The sequence below is a fragment of the Schistocerca serialis genome, chromosome 11 (genome assembly GCF_023864345.2).
Source record: "Schistocerca serialis cubense isolate TAMUIC-IGC-003099 chromosome 11, iqSchSeri2.2, whole genome shotgun sequence".
Classification (NCBI taxonomy): Eukaryota; Metazoa; Arthropoda; class Insecta; order Orthoptera; family Acrididae; genus Schistocerca; species Schistocerca serialis.
In genome coordinates, this window is record NC_064648.1 from 125,236,770 (window position 1) to 125,251,591 (window position 14,822).

Sequence of the window (14,822 nt, forward strand, 5' to 3'; positions counted from 1 at the left end):
CCGGGTGATCAAAAAATGAGTATAAATTTGAAAACTGAATAAATCACGGAATAATGTAGATAGAGAGTTAAAAAATTGACACACACGCTTGGAATGACATGGGGTTTTATTAGAACCAAAAAATACAAAAGTTCAAAAAATGTCCGACAGATGTCGCTTCATCTGATCAGAACAGCAATAATTAGCATAACAAAGTAAGACAAAGCAAAGATGATGTTCTTTACAGGAAATGCTCAATATGTCCACCATCATTCCTCAACAATAGCTGTAGTCGAGGAATAATGTTGTGAACAGCACTGTAAAGCATGTCCGGAGTTATGGTGAGGCATTGGCTAGAGTCCTGCATGACCGAGTACGCGAGCACGAAATAGGAGATGGGGCGAGCACACCCTAACTGGGTAGGCTGCCCCATGGAGGTAAGAATAAGGGGAGATGGCGCTACGTATCCCAGCCGTACTACGTTTTGAAGCCATGGGGGCGTGGCTCGCTGCCATGACACTCTGACCAAAACATTGCCAGTGTGCTATAGCGCTGCGAGTATTACAGTCGCTAATTGCACCATATACGCATGTAACTTCATCAGATTGGTTGTTTCAAAGTTTTTGTTTAAAATAAAATCTCGTAAAGGCGAAATTCCGCGTTTCTTCTGATTAAAAATAGTTTTTAATGTAATACTACGAATAGCTAGCCTTCAATGTAAACGATACAATTTTGTTAATTCAGTAATAAACGTGTATCACAAACTAAATAATAGAAACTGAAAACTAAGTTAGCTATACCCTCCCTCCAAAGCCCCATAAATATATCTTGTTTGTAATACGTACTGGGACATTTCAGTTACGTTACGCTACTGGGAAACACTGTTCATTACCACCAATATTTACTGAAATACGGTACATAGAATAGCAAATCTACACAGTGTCCTGTTTAGGCCTATACTTTACGCCAGTTAATGTAGTGTTAGCTTTTAATTTGGTACATGATGAAGACAAAGTGAGTTACTCAACACTTGGATTTTCGAAGATACGTACGTATTATACTGAAACGTGAACTTGAAAACTAAGAATTTAATTCTTTGAATTAACATACCTTTTGCAAATGTTTTGGGTGTGTAGGGAAAACTGATGGTACAGCATTTTCTCGGAGCCTTACTGTTGAAAGGGAAGTTCGGTCTATGTCCTCTTCTCGGAAATGCTGAGAACATATAGTGCTCCATTTAGACGCACGCCAATTCTTCCTCCTCACGGCATTCTCCCTCAGAGCTTTCCGACTTTCATTTTTAGGAAATCTAAAATCATACAGGAGAAAAACACGCTATAGTACAAGTACCTATGTAGCACACGTTCATTCACAATGCAGTTGTAAAATCACACTTAACGAGACAACTTACACATGAAATGTTATTACCTTCGATTTCGCATCACAATCAGAACGATTCGTACATCCGAACACCACACAAATCACCATAATAGCGCAAAATCCTTCCAAAAGCGAGCGACCAGCCTATGCACACAAGCTCACAGCAGCAATGTTTTGGTCGGGTTGAGATGGCTACCCTCGGCTTCACATAGCTTCACAGCTGTGACGTCACGGCGTCTCCCTCTATTCTTACCTCCATGCCCTCGATACGCGCCGGTGGTGCCATCTATCGGACTTTGCACGGACTTTCCAAACGCCCCTCGTACAGCAGCAAGCACTCTGTGATGATAAAATTGGCGTTTCGTAACTGGAACGTGCAACCATTGAACAGACATTATTTGACACTTTTCGGTCAGAGGGTTTAGCTACTCTGTAATAAAAAACTGAGTTAATGGATCAACAACGAACCTGAACGGATGTCTTACGACGTCCGCCCCGAGCAAATGCAACTAAATCAAATGGTTCAAATGGCTCTGAGCACTATGGGACTCAACTGCTGAGGTCATTAGTCCCCTAGAACTTAGAACTAGTTAAACCTAACTAACCTAAGGACATCACAACCATCTATGCCCGAGGCAGGATTCGAACCTGCGACCGTAGCGGTCGCGTGGTTCCAGACTGTAGCGTCTAAATTCCAGGACGTTCGTAATTTCGAGCCAATGGTGTATTGGAGCGAAATTCGATTAGAACCCCTGCACACGCGTGTATTTAATGTGTATCTCCCGGAAGTTTCATTGTTGTTGCTCAGTATATAGAGATGGGCTGCCCGCACTAGTTCTAGTGACCGAACATACACTCCTGGAAATTGAAATAAGAACACCGTGAATTCATTGTCCCAGGAAGGGGAAACTTTATTGACACATTCCTGGGGTCAGATACATCACATGATCACACTGACAGAACCACAGGCACACAGACACAGGCAACAGAGCATGCACAATGTCGGCACTAGTACAGTGTATATCCACCTTTCGCAGCAATGCAGGCTGCTATTCTCCCATGGAGACGATCGTAGAGATGCTGGATGTAGTCCTGTGGACGGCTTGCCATGCCATTTCCACCTGGCGCCTCAGTTGGACCAGCGTTCGTGCTGGACGTGCAGACCGCGTGAGACGACGCTTCATCCAGTCCCAAACATGCTCAATGGGGGACAGATCCGGAGATCTTGCTGGCCAGGGTAGTTGACTTACACCTTCTAGAGCACGTTGGGTGGCACGGGATACATGCGGACGTGCATTGTCCTGTTGGAACTGCAAGTTCCCTTGCCGGTCTAGGAATGGTAGAACGATGGGTTCGATGACGGTTTGGATGTACCGTGCACTATTCAGTGTCCCCTCGACGATCACCAGTGGTGTACGGCCAGTGTAGGAGATCGCTCCCCACACCATGATGCCGGGTGTTGGCCCTGTGTGCCTCGGTCGTGTGCAGTCCTGATTGTGGCGCTCACCTGCACGGCGCCAAACACGCATACGACCATCATTGGCACCAAGGCAGAAGCGACTCTCATCGCTGAAGACGACACGTCTCCATTCGTCCCTCCATTCACGCCTGTCGCGACACCACTGGAGGCGGGCTGCACGATGTTGGGGCGTGAGCGGAAGACGGCCTAACGGTGTGCGGGACCGTAGCCCAGCTTCATGGAGACGGTTGCGAATGGTCCTCGCCGATACCCCAGGAGCAACAGTGTCCCTAATTTGCTGGGAAGTGGCGGTGCGGTCCCCTACGGCACTGCGTAGGATCCTACGGTCTTGGCGTGCATCCGTGTGTCGCTGCGGTCCGGTCCCAGGTCGACGGGCACGTGCACCTTCCGCCGACCACTGGCGACAACATCGATGTACTGTGGAGACCTCACGCCCCACGTGTTGAGCAATTCGGCGGTACGTCCACCCGGCCTCCCGCATGCCCACTATACGCCCTCGCTCAAAGTCCGTCAACTGCACATACGGTTCACGTCCACGCTGTCGCGGCATGCTACCAGTGTTAAAGACTGCGATGGAGCTCCGTATGCCACGGCAAACTGGCTGACACTGACGGTGGCGATGCACAAATGCTGGGCAGCTAGCGCCATTCGACGGCCAACACCGCGGTTCCTGGTGTGTCCGCTGTGCCGTGCGTGTGATCATTGCTTGTACAGCCCTCTCGCAGTGTCCGGAGCAAGTATGGTGGGTCTGACACACCGGTGTCAATGTGTTCTTTTTTCCATTTCCAGGAGTGTAGAATCTGTGACCGATTACGTAGCGCGCAACTTCAAACACATTACACGTGTCACTATCCGTGTGAGACTGCAGCCAGTACGGGCTTCTCATTTGTGTCGTGTCTTTCTCTGTCATCATGCAGCGCGAGAAAGCCAGTGCAGTAAGACCTAAGATTGTAACCAATGTTTACACACTGAAGGAGCGGGAAGGTCTAAAAAGCCAAGTATGGAGTACATTTCTGTTGGTTGTAGACGAAAACGTTGCGTCTACTGGGTACGTATCGTGCATAAACTGCTCCATATTATTGTGTTTCCAGTCGGGAACCACTCATTTAAAGAAACGCAGTTGCAGGAAACCTCACAAAGATACAGCTCCTTCAGGAATAGCGGCAGTAATAAAAAATAGTATTCCAGCAAAATGTGTTGCAATGTGTGCTAAAGATATGAGACATTTTAATGCTGTTTCACGTAAAGGTTTCAGAGAACTAGGCCAAGAATTAATACATCTAGGTGCGCATTATGAAGAAGTTAACGTGGCAGGTGTCATGCCACATCCCTCTACTACACTCCTGGAAATGGAAAAAAGAACACATTGACACCGGTGTGTCAGACCCACCATACTTGATCCGGACACTGCGAGAGGGCTGTACAAGTAATGATCACACGCACGGCACAGCGGACACACCAGGAACCGCGGTGTTGGCCGTCGAATGGCGCTAGCTGCGCAGCATTTGTGCACCGCCGCCGTCAGTGTCAGCCAGTTTGCCGTGGCATACGGAGCTCCATCGCAGTCTTTAACACTGGTAGCATGCCGCGACAGCGTGGACGTGAACCGTATGTGCAGTTGACGGACTTTGAGCGAGGGCGTATAGTGGGCATGCGGGAGGCCGGGTGGACGTACCGCCGAATTGCTCAACACGTGGGGCGTGAGGTCTCCACAGCACATCGATGTTGTCGCCAGTGGTCGGCGGAAGGTGCACGTGCCCGTCGACCTGGGACCGGACCGCAGCGACGCACGGATGCACGCCAAGACCGTAGGATCCTACGCAGTGCCGTAGGGGACCGCACCGCCACTTCCCAGCAAATTAGGGACACTGTTGCTCCTGGGGTATCGGCGAGGACCATTCGCAACCGTCTCCATGAAGCTGGGCTACGGTCCCGCACACCGTTAGGCCGTCTTCCGCTCACGCCCCAACATCGTGCAGCCCGCCTCCAGTGGTGTCGCGACAGGCGTGAATGGAGGGACGAATGGAGACGTGAAGTCTTCAGCGATGAGAGTCGCTTCTGCCTTGGTGCCAATGATGGTCGTATGCGTGTTTGGCGCCGTGCAGGTGAGCGCCACAATCAGGACTGCATACGACCGAGGCACACAGGGCCAACACCCGGCATCATGGTGTGGGGAGCGATCTCCTACACTGGCCGTACACCACTGGTGATCGTCGAGGGGACACTGAATAGTGCACGGTACATCCAAACCGTCATCGAACCCATCGTTCTACCATTCCTAGACCGGCAAGGGAACTTGCTGTTCCAACAGGACAATGCACGTCCGCATGTATCCCGTGCCACCCAACGTGCTCTAGAAGGTGTAAGTCAGCTACCCTGGCCAGCAAGATCTCCGGATCTGTCCCCCATTGAGCATGTTTGGGACTGGATGAAGCGTCGTCTCACGCGGTCTGCACGTCCAGCACTAACGCTGGTCCAACTGAGGCGCCAGGAGGAAATGGCATGGCAAACCGTTCCACAGGACTACATCCAGCATCTCTACGATCGTCTCCATGGGAGAAGAGCAGCCTGCATTGCTGCGAAAGGTGGATATTCACTGTACTAGTGCCGACATTGTGCATGCTCTGTTGCCTGTGTCTATGTGCCTGTGATTCTGTCAGTGTGATCATGTGATGTATCTGACCCCAGGAATGTGTCAATAAAGTTTCCCCTTCCTGGGACAATGAATTCACGGTGTTCTTATTTCAATTTCCAGGAGTGTATAAGCAGACATGTCAAAGAACAAGCTGATGCAATGGGAAGCAGTATAATGCCTTCTATTATTGCGGAAGTTGTTAATAATACAAGTGCTGCGACAGTTGATATGTGGACTGATTCGCATAATCAGGCGCACTGTTTGACACTTAAAACACATTACATTACCACAGATTGGTCTCCTGTGAACAATGTTTTATTTACAACAAAATTCCCTGATGTGAAGAAGACGGGAGTAAATATTATGAAAGAAATTGAAGAGAGGATCGCTGATTGGGACATTTCGCCAGACATGTTGCACAGTTTTGTTTTTGCAGGTTGCTAATGTAACAAAGGCTTTGGAAAATCACGAAAGGATTCCTTGTGCTACTCATTGTATAAACACAGCACTTAGCCATATTTTCGATGAAGATAACTTCTTGTTAAATCATGCCCCGAACATCGCATCAACAATAAATACTGCAAAATGCATTGTAAGGTACATTAAGAAAAGTGGCCTCTGCTCGTCTTTGAAATCATCGTCGGAACAATAGGTCTGCACACGCAGGAACAGCTTCTGCGCTATGCTGGAATCCTTACACACTCAGTATAACGAAGTTGCTGCTTTGCTGGCGGAAAAGCGCTTACAGATTGCAAGGATATGATAATAAGCTTGCAAGAGAAATTGCGCATTTTCTGAGACAATTTAAAGAGGACACAGATGAATTAGAAGGCGAAACAGAACCGACAATCCAGTTAGTTCTTCTTTGGTTTCACAAACTGCAACAAATTTGCAGTGACAATGGCACTGACTGTCATGTGAGTAATTACTGCAGTTATATGCACTGTTTCATTATAATACGCGATAGATTTATAATTAACTAGCGTAATCGATGTGTACTAACAGATATGTATTTTTTAAGAGGAAGTACAACGGATTAAAAATCTAGCCTTGACTTTCGTTTGCGAGAAGACTGTGATCAAAAATGGCTCTGAGCACTATGGGACTTAACTTCTAAGGTCATCAGTCCCCTAGAACTAAGAAATACTTAAACCTAACTAACCTAAGGACATCACACACATCCATGCCCGAGGCAGGATTCGAACCTGCGACCTAGCGGCCGCGCGGTTCCGGACTGTAGCGCCTTTAACCGCTTGGCCACCCGAAGACTGTGATCACTTCCAGACATAAAATTGCTACGTCTCCTATCTGCGATTGTATTGAAATATCATTTTACTTTGCAAGTGCTTTATGAATTTAGCTGTGTCACGCACTCGTTCTTGGAAACGTTACTTTTGTATTAAAAGAGAGAGAGATAAATACATTGTGTGTGTGTGTGTGTGTGTGTGTGTGTGTGTGTGTGTGTGTGAGAGAGAGAGAGAGAGAGAGGGAGAGGCGTTGGATTCGTACAGTACAGTGCAGCGAGCCGGGGCGTGGGAAGGTGAGACGTCAGCGATGACCGGTCATGCTCTGTTATCCGCGTGTCCGGAATCCGGACATCAGACATGGGCCGAGTACGCGACCGATTCGAGTCGTATGGGGCCGGACACGAACGGCTCGGTCCCCCCGTCAACAGGCGAGACGTGACGGGTCAAACACAGAGCTTTGCAACACTCTAGCATTGGCAACGGATGTTGCCTTTCAGCATCCCTAGAGATGTCGGTCGATCACGATACACTTCCGACTTCAGATAACCCCAAAGCCAATAATGGCACGGACTGAGGCCTGGGGACCAGGGAGGCCAAGCATAAGTGGCGGCTCAGCACACGATCATCACCAAACGACGCGCGCAAGAGATCTTTCACGCGTCTAGCAATATGGGGTGTTTTTTTTTTTTTTGTTCTAATAAAACCCCATGTCATTCCAAGCATGTGTGTCAATTTTTACCTCTCTATCTACATTATTCCGTGGTTTATTAAGTTTTCAAATTAATACTGACTTTTTGATCACCTGGTACATCAGTAATCTACCAGCCTACTTATCCCTCTTAGCTAAAGAATTGAAACGAAAACGATGTACGTTCACGCTTCGCGATAACCACTTTGCTAGCCATGGTAACTGCATACAAGTGGCACAATAAGACGTGTGTGGTTAGCCCATCGTTCGGTGTCGTCACATATCGGATTTGTCGGAAACACTGTAACCTCCCCACCGAAATTTTTTAAATGATATTATTTTAAATGCTAATGGACATTGTGCTAAGTGTAAGCTCCACAGAGAAATTTTGAGACACAATAGTTGAATGTTGACAAGAATACAACCTAACGTAACCTCCTAGCAAATAAATTCAATGACAATGACAATTAAACAAAAATTAGCAATCTGAGCCAGGTATAAGTTCCTCACAAAAAATGAAAGTCAATTCAGTGATAATAAAATCTCAGTGACAAAACAGATCGAAATATCGATATTACGCCCTGTTCATTAATTAAACTGAAATTCTTACCTTAGTTAAACTGCATCTGCTCATATTTATTTTTGCCATAGCTTGGAGGAAATTGATTGCAGAAATTTTGAATTTAAGGGAAGCTTTTCTTTAAGGAATATGAAGGGAATATTTCTTTCATTAAAGAATTCTTTGTTAAAAAATTACTTTGAAAACCAAAATTATTATTGGGGCGATTATTGCACAAATTAGTTACAGTTAATTTACATTATTAGCTGAGCACATTTAAAAATAATATACCTCATCCTGAATCTTGACCAGAGTGCCATGTCGACGCCCGCCGACTCCTCACACACAACTGCACTGGGCTGCTACCACCGACAGACTGCACTGCTCACAGACTGCCCATAGACTGCTGCTCGCAACTGTACTGTACGACTACTACTGACAGAGTACCGCTCGCAGCTCTCGCGCGGTCAAGCGCGGACTAGCCACGATAAATGGCTCTCTGGTCAGAGACTCTGCAATGCCTCGCCATCGCCGCCACACAACATACGTGTTTCAACACTTCATGTCCACTTCCCTGTTGTTGTTGTTGTTTTTTTTTGTCATTTCTGCCAAGGCCAGCGACTTATTAGTTGTAGTGACAAAATTGCGTGGTGGTGTTACATGCTGCAGTTTCTATTGGTACCGCCGAGCGCCGATTACGTCAGCATTTAACCCCACACGTCTCGGACCACCGCAAAAACCAATCCTGTCATTTAGATTTTTATTGATCATTTTCAGCAGCTTTTTATGGAGGATGCTGATGTGAAGAAACAGCACACTAGTTGCATTAAAAATTGTTTTTTAATGCAGCTGGTATGGTATTTCTTCACATCGGAAATCTTGTTGTTCCATTCAGACGACCACCGCTCAGTGCGGTCGGAGTTCTTCTTTGTGCCGTCTATACTTGCTTCTTACAATCACAGACAAAGACTGCACGAGATGAAAGCCCAAAAAGTAGAAAGACTCCTTCACACAGGAAAAGGAAAATTATGCTGAACTCAAATTTCAAAGGAACAGTTTCAAATATTTACCGAAAATTTCGAAAAAATAAAAATAAAATAAAAATATCGGCACTCGATAGTGAAATGTAGTCGAATTATGTCGGGTGATGCTGCCAGAATTAGATTAGGAAATGAGACACTTAAAGTAGTAAAGGAGTTTTGCTATTTGGGGAGCAAAATAACTGATGATGGTCGAAGTAGAGAGAATATAAAATGTAGACTGGCAATGGCAAGGAAAGCGTTTCTGAAGAAATTTGTTAACATCGAGTATAGATTTAAGTGTCAGGAAGTCGTTTCTGAAAGTATTTGTACAGAGTGTAGCCATGTATGGAAGTGAAACGTGGACGATAAATAGTTTGGACAAGAAGAGAATAGAAGCTTTTGAAATGTGGTGCTACAGAAGAATGCTGAAGGTTAGATGGGTAGATCACATAACTAATGAGAAGGAATTGAATAGAATTGGTGAGAAGAGGAGTTTGTGGCACAACTTGACAAGAAGAAGGGACCGGTTGGTAGGACATGTTCTGAGGCATCAAGGGATCACCAATTTAGTATTGGAGGGCAGCGTGGAGGGTAAAAATCGTAGAGGGAGACCAAGAGATGAATACACTAAGAAGATTCAGAAGGATGTAGGTTGCAGTAGGTACTGGGAGATGAAGAAGCTTGCACAGGATAGAGTAGCATGGAGAGCTGCATCAAATCAGTCTCAGGACTGAAGACCACAACAGCAACAAACGTCTGGGGGAAAAAATACTGCCGATGTATTTTGTTACTGAAACTTCCTGGCAGATGCCCGCAAAAGGCAAAGGCCCCGAGTTCGAGTCTTGGTCCGGCACAGAGTTTTAATCTGCCAGAAAGTTTCATATCAGCGCAGACTCCGCTGCAGAGTGAAAATTTCATTATGTATATTTCCTTACCGTTTAAAAAAATTCGAGATATCGATATTAGTTTCGATGTATGGTCCAAGTTTCATTGAGTTGTGTTACGTGGCTGTGAAGATTATGTGGAAGTCATTTCCGTCCTTCAGTTTTGCACACCACGTTGCGCAGGCTGGTCAGACACAGCCTCAATTACTTAATTAGCCCTGAAGTTAGCCAATCAAGCCGCTGCTTGCGCCAGTTCAAGCTGCCCGGGAGATGCAATTAGTGTACCGTGTTCTCATAGCGTAGATGACTGCGTACGAGACTTCTCTGCCTTTGCTCGGGTTCGATCCTTACTATTCCCACGACCTATTTCTGTAACGCTCTCTTGTTCAGCTTTCAAAAAAATACATAAGAGATATAATATGCAAAATAATGAATTTCGTAGGTTCCCAATTACGTATTATATCTGGTTTTATCGGGCGCCAGGCTCCCTACAGATTACTGTAAATGCAATAGCGTAGTATTACTCAGCTCTGAAATTATTTCTATCACAGAAAATAGACAAGTTTTAATAAAATTATTTCACTGGATTCCTTCAATTAATCTCATTGAATATTTTTACATAATTTCTTCCGCTCCGGCTACCAGACATTGTGCTGTGAAAAAATATTTTTAAATGTACCGCGTAAAGGCGGCTAATTGTTAACAGTCAGAGATCACTGTTACTCGCTCCGCAGCAGCTGGAAACATGCTAAATAATTTTCATTAAATATTCTTTTCATAAGATAAAAGTGAAATAACACACGGAGGTCACTTTATACTAATATATTCTTACTAGGACACAGTTTACACCACTAAATATTTGCAATTACGTTACGACAGAAACAAATGCTAGCGCAGCACAATAGCTTGCGTACCTTATTCCAGCTAACACCAGAACGAACAGAACAAAACAGACTAGACAGAAGAATGAGCATTGCATTGTGTTTTATACTCTTACAAAGATAATAATACTTCTTTTAATTGCTTATACATACAATAAAAATTATGTCTTTTCTGCATCTATCGATCTATATTGTATATTTTTACATTTAGTGTTATTACCTTTCGCAGATAAATCGATGTTTGCAGTTCATTTTGAGTCACATACAGTCATTTTTATTTATGTTTCACCTCGATAATGGTGAATGTTGCAAGAGGGACACTACAGCCGCATGGATTTGCGCGCGCAACTGCCTGATTGACTAACTTCAATGCTAATTAACTGGTAACCGAATTTTTTCTTAACAATTATTTCTCAGCACAACCTATCCTACAACATACTTACAGGCTTTTCAGACTACTTCTGTATAACGATTTGCAATACGGCCGTTCGACAAGTAGTGGAAACACATTTTCTCTGAAAGCAGGTTGATTTTATTCAGGATTCCAATACACCATATTATTCCACACCTTCTTGTCTACAATACTGTATTTTTCAGCATTATCTCCGTTCAATTCCAATCCCAAAGGAAGCAGATGTTGACAGATGTGAAAATTACCGAACTATTAGTTTAATAAGTCACAGCTGCAAAATACTAGCGCGAATTCTTCACAGACGAATGGAAAAACTGGTAGAAGCCGACCTCGGGGAAGATCAGTTTGGATTCCGTAGAAATGTTGGAACACGTGAGGCAATACTAACGTTACGACTTATCTTAGAAGAAAGATTAAGGAAAGGCAAACCTACGTTTCTAGCATTTGTAGACTTAGAGAAAGCTTTTGACAATGTTGACTGGAATACTCTCTTTCAAATTCTAAAGGAGGCAGGGATAAAATACAGGGAGCGAAAGACTATTTACAATTTGTACAGAAACCAGATGGCAGTTATAAGAGTCGAGGGGCATGAAAGGGAAGCAGTGGTTGGGAAGGGAGTGAGACAGAGTTGTAGCATCTCCCCGATGTTATTCAATGTGTAGATAGAGCAGGCAGTAAAGTAAACAAAAGAAAAATTTGGAGTAGGAATTAAATTCCATGGAGAAGAAATAAAAACTTTGAGGTTCGCCGATGACATTGTAATTCTGTCAGAGACAGCAAAGGACTTGGAAGAGCAGTTGAACGGTATGGACAGTGTCTTGAAAGGAGGGTATAAGATGAACATCAACAAAAGCAAAACGAGGATAATGGAATGTAGTCGAATTAAGTCGGGTGATGCTGAGGGAATTAGATTAGGAAATGAGACACTTAAAGTAGTAAAGGAGTTTTGCTATTTGGGGAGCAAAATAACAGATAATGGTCGAAGCACAGAGGATGTAAAATGTAGACTGGCAATGGCAAGGAAAGAGATTCTGAAGAAGAGAAATTTGTTAACATCGAGTATAAATTTGTCAGGAAGTCGTTTCTGAAAGTGTTTGTATGGAGTGTAGCCATGTATGGAAGTGAAACGTGGACGATAAATAGTCTGGACAAGAAGAGAATAGAAGCTTTCGAAATGTGGTGCTACAGAAGAATGCTGAAGATTAGATAGGTAGATCACATAACTAATGCGGCGGTATTGAATAGAATTGGGGAGAAGAGGAGTTTGTGGCACAACTTGACAAGAAGAAGGGACCGGTTGGTAGGACATGTTTTGAGGCATCAAGGGATCGCCAATTTAGCATTGGAGGGCAGCGTGGAGGGTAAAAATCGTAGAGGGAGACCAAGAGATGAATACACTAAGCAGATACAGAAGGATGTAGGTTGCAGTAGGTACTGGGAGATGAAGAAGCTTGCACAGGATAGAGTAGCATGGAGAGCTGCATCAAACCAGTCTCAGGACTGAAGACCACAACAACAACAACATCTCCATTCAATGCGACGGCCTTGCGTCACCTTACTGTGAGAGCCTGTATACCCGCATGCTACCACTCTACTGGTCGACGTCGGAACGAACGTCCTGCTGCGTCAGTAACCTCCCCATCACCCACGCACTGCTTCCCGCGAAGTGCAGCCTTCTTTCGGCCAGACAGATGGAAGTCCGAAGGTGTGAGATCCGGGCTGTGGGGTAGACGGGGAAGAACAGTCCAATGGAGTTTTGTGTTCTCCCTCTGATTCGCAGATGCATGTGAGAGCTTGCGATATCTACATCTACACCTACGTGATTACTTTGCTATTCTAAATAAAGTGCCTGGCAGAGGCTTCAATTTACCACCTTCAAGAAGTCTCTCTATCGTTCCACTCTCGAACGGCGCGCGGGAAAAACGAACACTTAAATTTTTCTGTGCAAGCCCTGATTTCTCTTATTTTATCGTGAAGATCATTTCTTCCTATGTAGGTGGGTGACAACAGAATGTTTTCGCAATCGGAGGAGAAAACTGATGATTGAAATTTCATGAGAAGATCCCGTCGCAACGAAAAACGCCTTTGTTGCCACTCCAATTCACGTATGATGTCTGTGACACTATCCCCCCTATTTCGCGATAATACAAAACGAGCTGCCCTTCTTTGTACTTTTTCGATGTCATCTGTCAGTCCCACCTGATGCGGATCCGACACCGCACAGCAGTACTCCAGAGTAGGGCGGACAAGCGTGGTGTAAGCAGTCTCTTTAGTAGACCTGTTGCACTTTCTAAGTTTTCAGCCATTGCATCGCAGTCTTTGGTTTGCTATACCCACAACATTATCTATGTGATCGTTCCAGTTTAGGTTATTTGTAATTGTAATCCCTAAGTATTTACTTGAATTTACAGACTTCAGATTTGTGTGACTTACCGCGCAATCGAAATTCAGCGAATTTCTTTTAGTACTCATGCAAATAACTTAACACTTTTCTTTATTCAGGGTCAATTGCCACTTTTCGCACCATACAGATATCTTATCTACATAATTTTGCAAGTCGTTTTGAGCATCTGATGACTGTACAAGACGGTAAATGACAGCATCATCTGCAAAAATTCTAAGACGGCTCCTCAGATTGTCTCCCATGTCGTTAATATAGATCAGGAAAAGTAGAGGGCCTACAACACTTTCCTGGGGAACACCAGATATTACTTCTGTCTTACTCGATGACTTTCCATCTATTACTACGAACTGTGACCTTTCTGGTAGCAAGTCACGAATTCTTTCGGACAACTGAGGTGATATTCCACAGGCAAGCAATTTTATTAGAAGAAGCTTGTGAGGAAGAAGAAGTTGGCTTGCATTTTTGTGGCGACGAACACGATTTTCTCGTTTCTCCAGTTTCCTAAAAGTGGGACAATACATTTCGGAACTGATCGTTGCTCCACGATGGAGGACATCAAACAGAATAACCTCTTCATTGTCCGAGAAGGCCGTCGCCACGACTCTGCCAGCCGAGGATGCCGCTTTGAACTTTTTCTTCGGAGGAGAGGTGGTGTGGTCCCACTTCATGGATTGCCACTTCCTTTCCGGTTAGAACGAACTCAAGTTTCAGTGCCCGTGGTGACAGTGTTCTGCGAAAAATTGTCACTATGAGTCTCGTAACGCGTGAGCAATTCCGCACAGATGGTCCTTTGTTGTTCTCTATGGTCTCCTGTTGGCCAACGGCCTTGCCGCAGTGGTAACACCGGTTCCCGTCAGATCACAGAAGTTAAGGGCTGTCGGGCTGGGTTAGCACTTGGATGGGTGACCATCAGGTCTGCCGAGCGCTGTTGGCAAGCGGGGTGCACTCAGCCCTTGTGAGGCAAACTGAGGAGCTACTTGATCGAGAAGTAGCGGCTCCGGTCTCAGAAACTGACATACGGCCGGGAGAGCAGTGTGCTGACCACATGACCCTCCGTATCCGCACCCAGTGACGCCTGTGGGCTGAGGGTGACTTGGCGGCCGGTCGGTCCTTTGAGGCTTCATGGCCTTTTCGGGAGGAGTCAATAGTCTCCTGTTATGTGGTGATGAACTCAAGGGGCACACATCTATGAGTTCCCCAACAGCTGGACGAGTGTCTCAGCACTAGCCAAGCGCAGTTGAACAGTAAGGT

General features: G+C 45.2%; 1 pseudogene; it reads left to right on the top strand.

Annotated features, from left to right (window-relative positions):
- Window positions 1-14,387: 14,387 nt before the first annotated feature.
- LOC126427513 (5S ribosomal RNA) lies at window positions 14,388-14,505 on the top strand (annotated as a pseudogene).
- Window positions 14,506-14,822: the final 317 nt, after the last annotated feature.